This window comes from Mauremys mutica, unplaced genomic scaffold (assembly GCF_020497125.1).
Source record: "Mauremys mutica isolate MM-2020 ecotype Southern unplaced genomic scaffold, ASM2049712v1 Super-Scaffold_100186, whole genome shotgun sequence".
NCBI lineage: Eukaryota > Metazoa > Chordata > Testudines > Geoemydidae > Mauremys > Mauremys mutica.
In genome coordinates, this window is record NW_025423282.1 from 778,288 (window position 1) to 786,973 (window position 8,686).

An 8,686-nucleotide genomic window follows, 5' to 3' on the forward strand; every position below is an offset into this window, starting at 1 on the left:
AATACTGGCCAAATCTGTATAAAATATGCAGAACTATGTCAAAACTGGTGTTGCAGGTCAGCCATTCGAATCCAGAAAATGTCAATTAAAAGCTCCATTTCAATTTAAAAAAACAAAACAACCCAATAAACCAAACCAGTCACAGCCTGAAACAAACCTACACAGAAGCAAAATTAAACCTGTGCCAACATTGGAACAAACTATGTAAATTTCTAATTCTAACTTCTTGTTTCTCCCAGGAGGAAAGTGTTTTGCATCTCAGTAACCAGGCTGTCACTGCAGCTTTCCTTTCACTAAATAAGAAGTGGCAGTATCATAGCCAATGAGGTTAATCCGACGCGTGATTATTGCTAGTTGAAAACTTTTCCCAATGCCCTCAGTTTTCTCTATGAGAAATTGAAATTGTATCTTTGCACTAATATCCCAAATGTGCAAGTCCATCCCCTCAGAGCAGCCCCACACCCTGAGCCCAGGGGAGAATCTTAACTGGTTTGTGCATTTGTAACCCTGGGGCCTGAAGCTGATGAGAGAAAGGGAAGGGAGCGATCTTGGAGCTTTCCGATATCCCCTGCGGGGAGCACAGGGAATTGACTGAGTGACGTCCTGGCTAATTTTCACCTTGTTCTCTGCCAGCAGGCTCCACTGGAGAGCTCGGGAGTGACTTGACCATGGCAGCACGCTATGTACATTTTGGAGCCATTGGGGTGAAATGTGAGTACTTTTGGGGTTGGGACCCACATGAGAAGGGATGTGCACAAACTGGAGAGAGTCCAGCAGAGGGCAATAAAAATGATTAGGGGGCTGGGGCACATGACTTAAGAGGACCTACAGGCCATATCCTGTATGTTAAGCTAAAGCAAAGTTAGCATCTCTATAGTGTGACCTTTTACTCAGAAAGGAAAATTGACCTTTATCTTGTTAATTACAGAGAGAAGTACCCACGCCTGTCTAAGACCTTTACCTAGACCAATCGACAATGGAGAATGGCATAAGGGGTTTTTCAGTGTTGTACCCACAGAATTTACACGTACACCACAAGGGAACTTATGTGCATATGTACATGTCATCAACACGCACAAACATACTAGCCTATGAAGTAAGCGTACCCTAACGTTTTGTGGGTAAGGAATGAAATTTGGGCATAGGAGGAAGGATTTCTGGCGCTTGTGCCCTATAAAAGAGGTAACTCACCTCGCTAGAGCACTTCGCTCTATCATTCTGACTTACTTCCTCCACTCTCTCTCTATCTACTATCAGTAGGCTGTACTTGTTCTTAAACTTTAAGTTTCAAAGTAACTCGGATAAGCTCGGTTTCCCTACGTTTTTATTCTTTGTTTATTAGGTTTTGATTTTAAGTTTAACTTAGTCAAGTAAACCCAAAGTAACATTAGCTTTTTCTAAGCACTGCATATTTCACTCAAGAATTGAGAAACCTGAACTGCAAGGCTGGTCCTGTGTCTCTTACCACCAGGTTATCAAGGAAGGGTGTGAGTATATTAACCAAACCTTTGTTACATATAATGCCATATGTGTCTTTTGAATAGCAGTAATGCATCTGTAACTTTATAACTCAATTAAATTAAATAAAATGTAAGCTAATAAATTACATTTTCATCATATTTTCCAAACTAATATTATTAGTACACCCTAAATCAGGCTACATGGGACAGAGAGTTGGAGTGCAGGGGGATGAGAGCACTGGCTCTGGGGGTGCAGGCTTTGGGGTGGGGTTTGGAATGAGAGGTTCAGGGTGCAGTAGAGGGCTCAACGTTAGGGTAGAGAATTGGGCTGTGAGGGCTCTGGAACAAGGCCAGGAAAAAGAGACTTGAGGCATGCAGGGCCGTCCTTAGGATTTATGGTGCCCTAGGTGAGATTATTAAACTGGTGCCCCTGTGCCTGATCTGCTCTTAGCAACAGAAATATAAGCTTACACTATTGGAAAACTTGCCACATTCACGGTATTAAAACCAGTTTAACTTAATGAAGCAAACTGTAATGCTGATGCACTAGCACTAAAGAAGTAGCACTATAGAAAAAATTCTGATTTGACAGAATGATGCAAATAATATAATTTTTTTAATTTGTCAAAATTGTATTGGAAATTTATATGAAGAGGTATTGAAACAAAGATTTGTTTTTAATTAAAAGCTATCTTTATGGCTTTTTTGGCTGCAAAATCAGTTTAATAAGCTGGGTTTCCAAACAGTGGGAAAATATAACCCTAGTTTTACTGCTAGGTAAAGCACAAAGTGACCAAAATGAAGTCAGCACAGAATCATCTCATCTAGATTAAGGTAGCACAGAAATGTTACAGAAGTCCTATTGTGCCTTATTTTGTTTGGAAAGACATTAGCAATAGCAGCACATTCACATGATAAAATACATGATAAATCACTGCCTCTAAAGTTCCATCAAAAACTGACATTTTCACAGCTCTAGCATGATCTGCTGCACAGATTCTTCACAAGGAAGTGTCCCTGGCCTTTTTAACTCATATTAACTATGTATTTACTTTATGAAAGTTGGAGAAAACATTGTGAAAACGTAAAACATTGGCTGCCCAACTTCTGGGCTGGCAAAAGCTATCCTGACTCACAGGAAAAAAAAATGCAGGAGAATCTTAGTACAACATTATGGTCAGTCTATACCAGGGGTCGGCAACCTTTCAGAAGTGGTGTGCCAAGTTCACTGTAATTTAAGGTTTCTCGTGCCAGTAATACATTTTAACGTTTGTAGAAGGTCTCTCTCTATGTCTATATTATATAAATAAACTATTGTTATTATCTGAGGTCCTGGCCACTGGTCCTGCTCAGGCCACTGCCAGCTGAGTAAATGAAACCCCAGACCGGCAGCGGGCTGAGTGGGACTGGTGGCTGGAACCCTAGACAAGGATCCCAGGCTCTGTTCAGCCCGCTGCTGGTCTGGGGTACTGACCACCAACTCCTGCCAGCCAGGATCCCGGCTGCCAACCCCGCTCAGCCCGCTACCAGCCTGGGATTCTGCTCACCCAGGCCGGCAGGAGGCAGAGTGGGGCCGGCGGCTGGGCTCCTGACTGGCAAGGGGCCAGCAGCCAGAACCCCGGAGTAGCAGCAGGCTGAGTGTTGCCGGCACCCCAGACTGGCAGCAGACTGAGCCACTCAACCCCCTACCGGCCCTACTCAGCCCGCCACCAGCCCACTCAGCCCGCTGCCGGCTGAGTGAATGGAACCCCAGGCTGACAGCAGGTTGAGTGGTTCAGCCTCCTGCTCAGCCCGCTGCCAGCCTGGGGTTCCTTGGGGGTCCCCAGGCCAGCAGCAGGTGCTGAATGGGGCCGGTAGCCGGTATCCCAGCTGGCAATAGGGCAGCAGCCGGAACCCCAGAGCAGTGATGGGCTGAGCCGCTCAGCCTGCTACTGCTTACCATCAAAAATCAGCTCACCTGCCACCTTTGGCGCGTGTGCCGTAGGTTGCCGACCCCTGCTCTATACACTAGTAAGGAGATGAGCATATTACAGTTGTTGGAGGGCTCTTATCAGGAGTAACAGGCTATAGGAAAGTCAGTCGACATTTTTTGTTTCTCTGATGAAAACTGGCCCACTCCCTGCCCCAAACCAAACCTGTCACTAATAATTGTCAACAACAACTTAATTTTCTGTTTTTGGCTAAGATATTGAAATTGGATTCAGGATTGTTAGCAAGAATTTTTGGCAAACAAAGTTGTTAAATGACAATCTAAATGGCAACACAGTACTGCTTTCATGCTTGGCTCACCCCCAGCCTGCTGGTCCAACAGCTGCAGTAGACCCCAAAATCCACCTCTTGGGGTGCAGAGTGGCAACAGCAGCAGCAAACCCTCAGGTCCAATCACACGCCAATGGGCACCACCACCAGCCTTACGGACCATGGTGAAGTTAGCACAGCAGCTGATCTCAGGGACAGGTCACCCATGGAGCCACAGCAGCTCATCCTGCCCTGTGCAGCTCCCCCCGGATGAGGTGGATTGCTGGCAGCTGCCAGCCTGGGGGAGAGGCGCTCCCCAGCTAGGGTGCCCAGATCCAGATGTCCTGATTTTATAGGGCCAGTCCCAATATTTGGGGCTTTGTCTTATATAGGCACCAATTACCCCCACCTAGAGTGACCAGACAGCAAGTGTGAAAAATCAGGACAGGGGGTGGGGGTAAAAGGAGCCTATATAAGAAAAAGACCCCAAAATTGGGCCTGGCCCTATAAAATAGGGACATCTGCTCACCCTACCCCACCCCCTGTCCTGATTTTTCACACATCTGGCTAACCCCAGCCCAGCCCCGTGTGACATTCCAATCCTGGCCGAGGAAGTGAGTTACTTTCCCTTTCATTCCTCAGCAGGCAGCCAGCCAGCCTCCTCCCTCCACCTTCCCCCCAGCACCTCACCCAACCCAGCCCTGACGGAGGGGAGGGAGGGGAGAGAGAGGGATGCTCCTGGGGAGGAGGGAGAAAGGAGGGGGTGCTCCATGGGGCGGGGGGGGAGAAGAATGGATGTTATGGGGGACAACAAAGGATACGTGTTCCAGAGCCGCAGAGCCTGCCTCACCTCACCTCAGCTGGGGGGAGAGTCACACTCACAGGTGAACTCCCTCCCCTTCCCAGAAACCCCAGCAGCCAATCCCCTCCCTCAGACTGTGCTGCATTCGGCTCTCTCTAGGACCCAGCAGCGCTGCTCTTACATGCTCCACTGCTTCCCGTCTGTCCAGGCTCCCAGCAGAGAAGTGCCCCCAGACCTAGTGGTGCCCTAGGTGGCTGCCTATAGCTAAGGACGGCCCTGGAGACATGAGAGAGAGATCAGGCTAGAGCAGAAAGTGGTGGGGGGGGGAGAGTTTGAAATGCAAGGAGAAGAAAAATCTTCCACCTGCTCCTTCTCATTAGAGCATCTAAAAACCAGGTGAGAAATATCTCTCCCACACTGCAACATCAACTCTGGTGGGTTTGAACTGAGGAAGGAACTTCTCTCCCTAGCAACTCCACCTTATCTGGGTTGGGCCATGGATATCTGCCCCCACAGACCTGGTATGCCTGGCCTGGGACAGGGGAGGGGCTCCTCTCCTCTCCATTGGGGACATGGCGGGATGAGAGATATGACAGGGCTTTACGGGAAATCATTATTTGCCTGATTCATGTGCCAGTCCTAGTCCTTGCTGACCAAACAAACAATATCCTGCATGCTGATGCCAGTTTGGAGGGTCTGGGAGTACTCTCCTACCAGGAAGTGGAAGGTAAATGTAAATCTGTGGCCTTTGCCAGCTGAGGACTGTCTGATAGGGAAATTCGCTATCCCATCCACCAGCTGCAGTTCTTGGCCTTGAAATGGGCCATCATTGAGAAATTTCGAGACTACTTGTCTGGTGCTCAGTTTCAGGTATGGACAGAGAACAATCCACTGACTTATGTGTTAACAAGGGCTAAGCTGGATGCTACAGGGCAGAGATGGGTGGCTACTTTTGCTAGCCATAACTTCAGCATTCAATACCAATGAGCTGGTATAATAGGGAGTGTGATTTATCAAGACCACCAATTCTTGGCTGTGGGGAGGATGTAAACAGGGTCAGAATGAAATCTACCCTGCCATCTGTTGGTGATGTGTTGTAAAGGCCTTTGGTTGCTGATGTGCATGGTCACACCCACCCCGCATTGCATGATGGGAGTGCTTGTCCAAATGGTGATTTTGGCTACTGTGGGATCCCCAAACTCTTTCTTAATAGGGCAGGAGTAATAAAGTGTAGTAATCCTGGCTATATGAATCAAGGACAGTAGAACGGTACTTAGCAGTTCATGATTTCGGGACTCACCAGAACCTACATAACATCGTTAGACAAGGGACATGGGTTCCAAAGAATAGCAAGTTAAGAGAGATTGAAAATAAATATTTGTGTTTAGCACCATGGGATTCTTTTGAACTCTCTAAATGTACATTTTATGGTTTTCTTCTCTCTTGAGTTTAAAAATAGAATTAAATTATTATCCCATTACAAATAATGTGTTATAACATACACCTAAAATCTTTGACAGAGGTAAAAATTTTAGTTATACTGAAGCAGGTGGTCTCTGACGGTACCTAAAAGCTGAAATTGGTAGGACTATAGTGCTGAACGAGAAGCTGGCAGAAATGTTTTTATGGAAGAGTTAGCAGAGCAAGATTGTTAGTCACAGGTCAGTGGGTGGGTTTATGCAAATACTGGACTCTTGGACCGGAGCAGGGGGGGGGCACACAACTTCTGTGGCACACACAGCATCTCTGCAACTAACCTTTGCTATCTCACTCCCTAACAACACACCTTTTACCTCTCAGGACCAAAATACACTGTGAAAGAGATCTAACGACATAAGCTTAGGGCGAGCAACTGCAGCACTAAAAACAATTTTAAGAGATTCAAAACCACCTCTGTCTTTCCACACCAGGGACAGCAGAAAGGACATCAGCAGTACCTACAAGAGACCAACAAACATCCATTTCTACCTCCTACCACGTGCTGCCGTTAGGAACCCATACCCCTTAATGGTGAATACTTTTCAGGCGCTCTCAGGCCTCAAATGCCAGGTACAGTTACTCTGTCCTTGATCCAAAATCAACAGGAAAATACACTGGATTACTCCTGCCCCAATAACAAAGAGACTGGGGATCCCACAGCAGCTGAAATGACCGTTTGGACAAGCACTCCCGTCATGCAATCCGGGGTGGGTGTAACCATGCAAATGACATCAGCCCCAAAAGGCCTTGACAACAGATCACCAACAGATAGCAGGGTAGACTTCATTACTGACCCTGCTTCAACTAGATTGTGGCAAAGATTCCAAAACACCGAACGTTAAAACTCACCTAACGCGGGTCAATCCATCCTCATCGTCGTATCCGCTCGTTATACTCCACACCCGAACGTAGCCCTCATATGGACAACATACCCTCCTAACTCAGTGTCTGTACGTTAACCTTTTACCCCCAGTCCGGGCTATTGCAGATTATGTATTTTTTACACCACCCCATTTTAAACCGAACTTGGCACCCCTTGGGTAAGCTGTATGTTGTTCCCTGAGCACCAGAAACTTCTACGCCGAAACTCTGTACCGTACACTTTTTTTTTTCTTTGAACCTCATCTTAATAAAATGTTGACTTTTGTTTGAGATCCCGGCTCCTGTTCCTTTGCAAGGCGTGTGCGTTTGCTCCGCGTTTTAGTCTGCTAATACGGCGGGGGGCGATTGAGCCAGAGGTGCTTGCCTGCTGCAGACACGGATCCAAGGCTGAACCTCGTCCCCCACAAGCTTGAAAGTGTAACTGAAAACAGTTTAAGAAGTGCTCCCGTCTCCGGCACTCAGCTACCCAGCTCCCAATGGGGTCCAAACTCCAAATAGATCCTTTTTACCCTGTAGAAGCTGTAAAATCCTGTGACCAGGGCAGCTGCCTAGCAGCCTGCGCATCTGCCTGCCAGAGCGAGGGCGCGTAAGGCACTAATCCGGATAGTGGCGGCTAGGTGGCAGGGGGAGGGTGTGAAAAAGCAGCAGAGTGGCGCAGCGGGAGTGTGCTGGGCCCATAACCCAGAGGTCAATAGATCGAAACCATCCTCTGCTGCGTGTGCACTTGTTTCTTTTCCCTCTGGGCCTTCAAACGAGCCGGTGACCAGCAGAGCACCAAGAGCCGAGGCAAGAGGTGGCTGAGGCGAAGCGGCGGCCTGCCAGGGAGCTCCCTGGCATCTCTGGCTGCCTGGGCTGAAGGCAAGAGGCAGGCCTGGGCGTGGCGAGGGCCTCCTGTCCTGGAATGAGGCTGCAGTGCTTCCTGGTCCCCTTTTCCCACCACCCCGGCAGGCGGCTGCTGCGGGAGAACACGAGGGAGGCTCTCGGGGCGCTAGGCAGCGCTGTGTGTGTGGCTGTCAGGGGAAAGAGCCGAGGCTCCCGACTCGACCTGCCATTGACTCACGTGGCTCTGCGCGCCGTCAGCCGGGGCGGGGCGGGCCAGGCTGCGGACGTGACTCAGGCTTGGGCCGCATGCCCGCGCTTTCCTGACGAGGCATGAGGCAGGCCAAGAGCTTTGCACAGCGTACAGGGAAGTGGGAGGGAGGCGTCTTTGAGCCGGCGTGTCTCCTCCGCTTCTCGCTTGGGCGGAGGCGGGAAGGGAGCAAAATGTTCCCGGCTGAAAGTTTTTGTGCTCCACTTTGAGGATTAAGCCTGAGCCTCCGGCTCGGCTGCTGGCAGATAGGTTTCTGAATGGCATCCAGCCCGCTCTTTGGACCACCAGCTGAAAGCACTGAGGCCAAGAGGCAGCAAAATGGGATCTTTGAGGCTCCCCCACATGCCTCAGGGAAGCAAGGAAGTAGCACGGGCTTAGCGTCGTCCCTGGGTGGGCTCGAACCACCATCCTTTCGGTTAACAGCCGAACGCGCTGACCCATTGCGCCACAGAGACACGGAGGGGCAAGGCTGTATTGAGCCCAAAAGCCGGGAATCAGCTCAGGGCATACGGTATAGCACATGCATGCAGTGGTTAGACAAGCAACAGCAAGGAACTGGACTGCTATGGAGGGTTTTTTTGCCCCACTTGCTCCCCCGCCTGGGTGGCCCTGCCTAAAAGTGGCGGCCACCAGAGCCCAAGCAGTAGCCCCACCCCTTCTACTTGAGGCCACGCCCCTTCACCACCCCCTCCCCAATGCCCCGCTCCTACACTGCCTCTTCCCCCAAGATCCTTC

General features: G+C 49.3%; 2 non-coding genes across 2 annotated transcripts; one reads left to right on the forward strand and one right to left on the reverse strand.

Moving 5' to 3' along the window:
- Window positions 1-293: 293 nt before the first annotated feature.
- Window positions 294-433, forward strand: LOC123359750. The gene has a single exon (XR_006575917.1). It is a non-coding gene; the product is annotated as a U4 spliceosomal RNA (small nuclear RNA).
- A 7,899-nt stretch (window positions 434-8,332) lies between these two features.
- Window positions 8,333-8,406, reverse strand: TRNAN-GUU. The gene has a single exon. It is a non-coding gene; the product is annotated as a tRNA-Asn (tRNA).
- Between the last annotated feature and the right edge of the window lie 280 nt (window positions 8,407-8,686).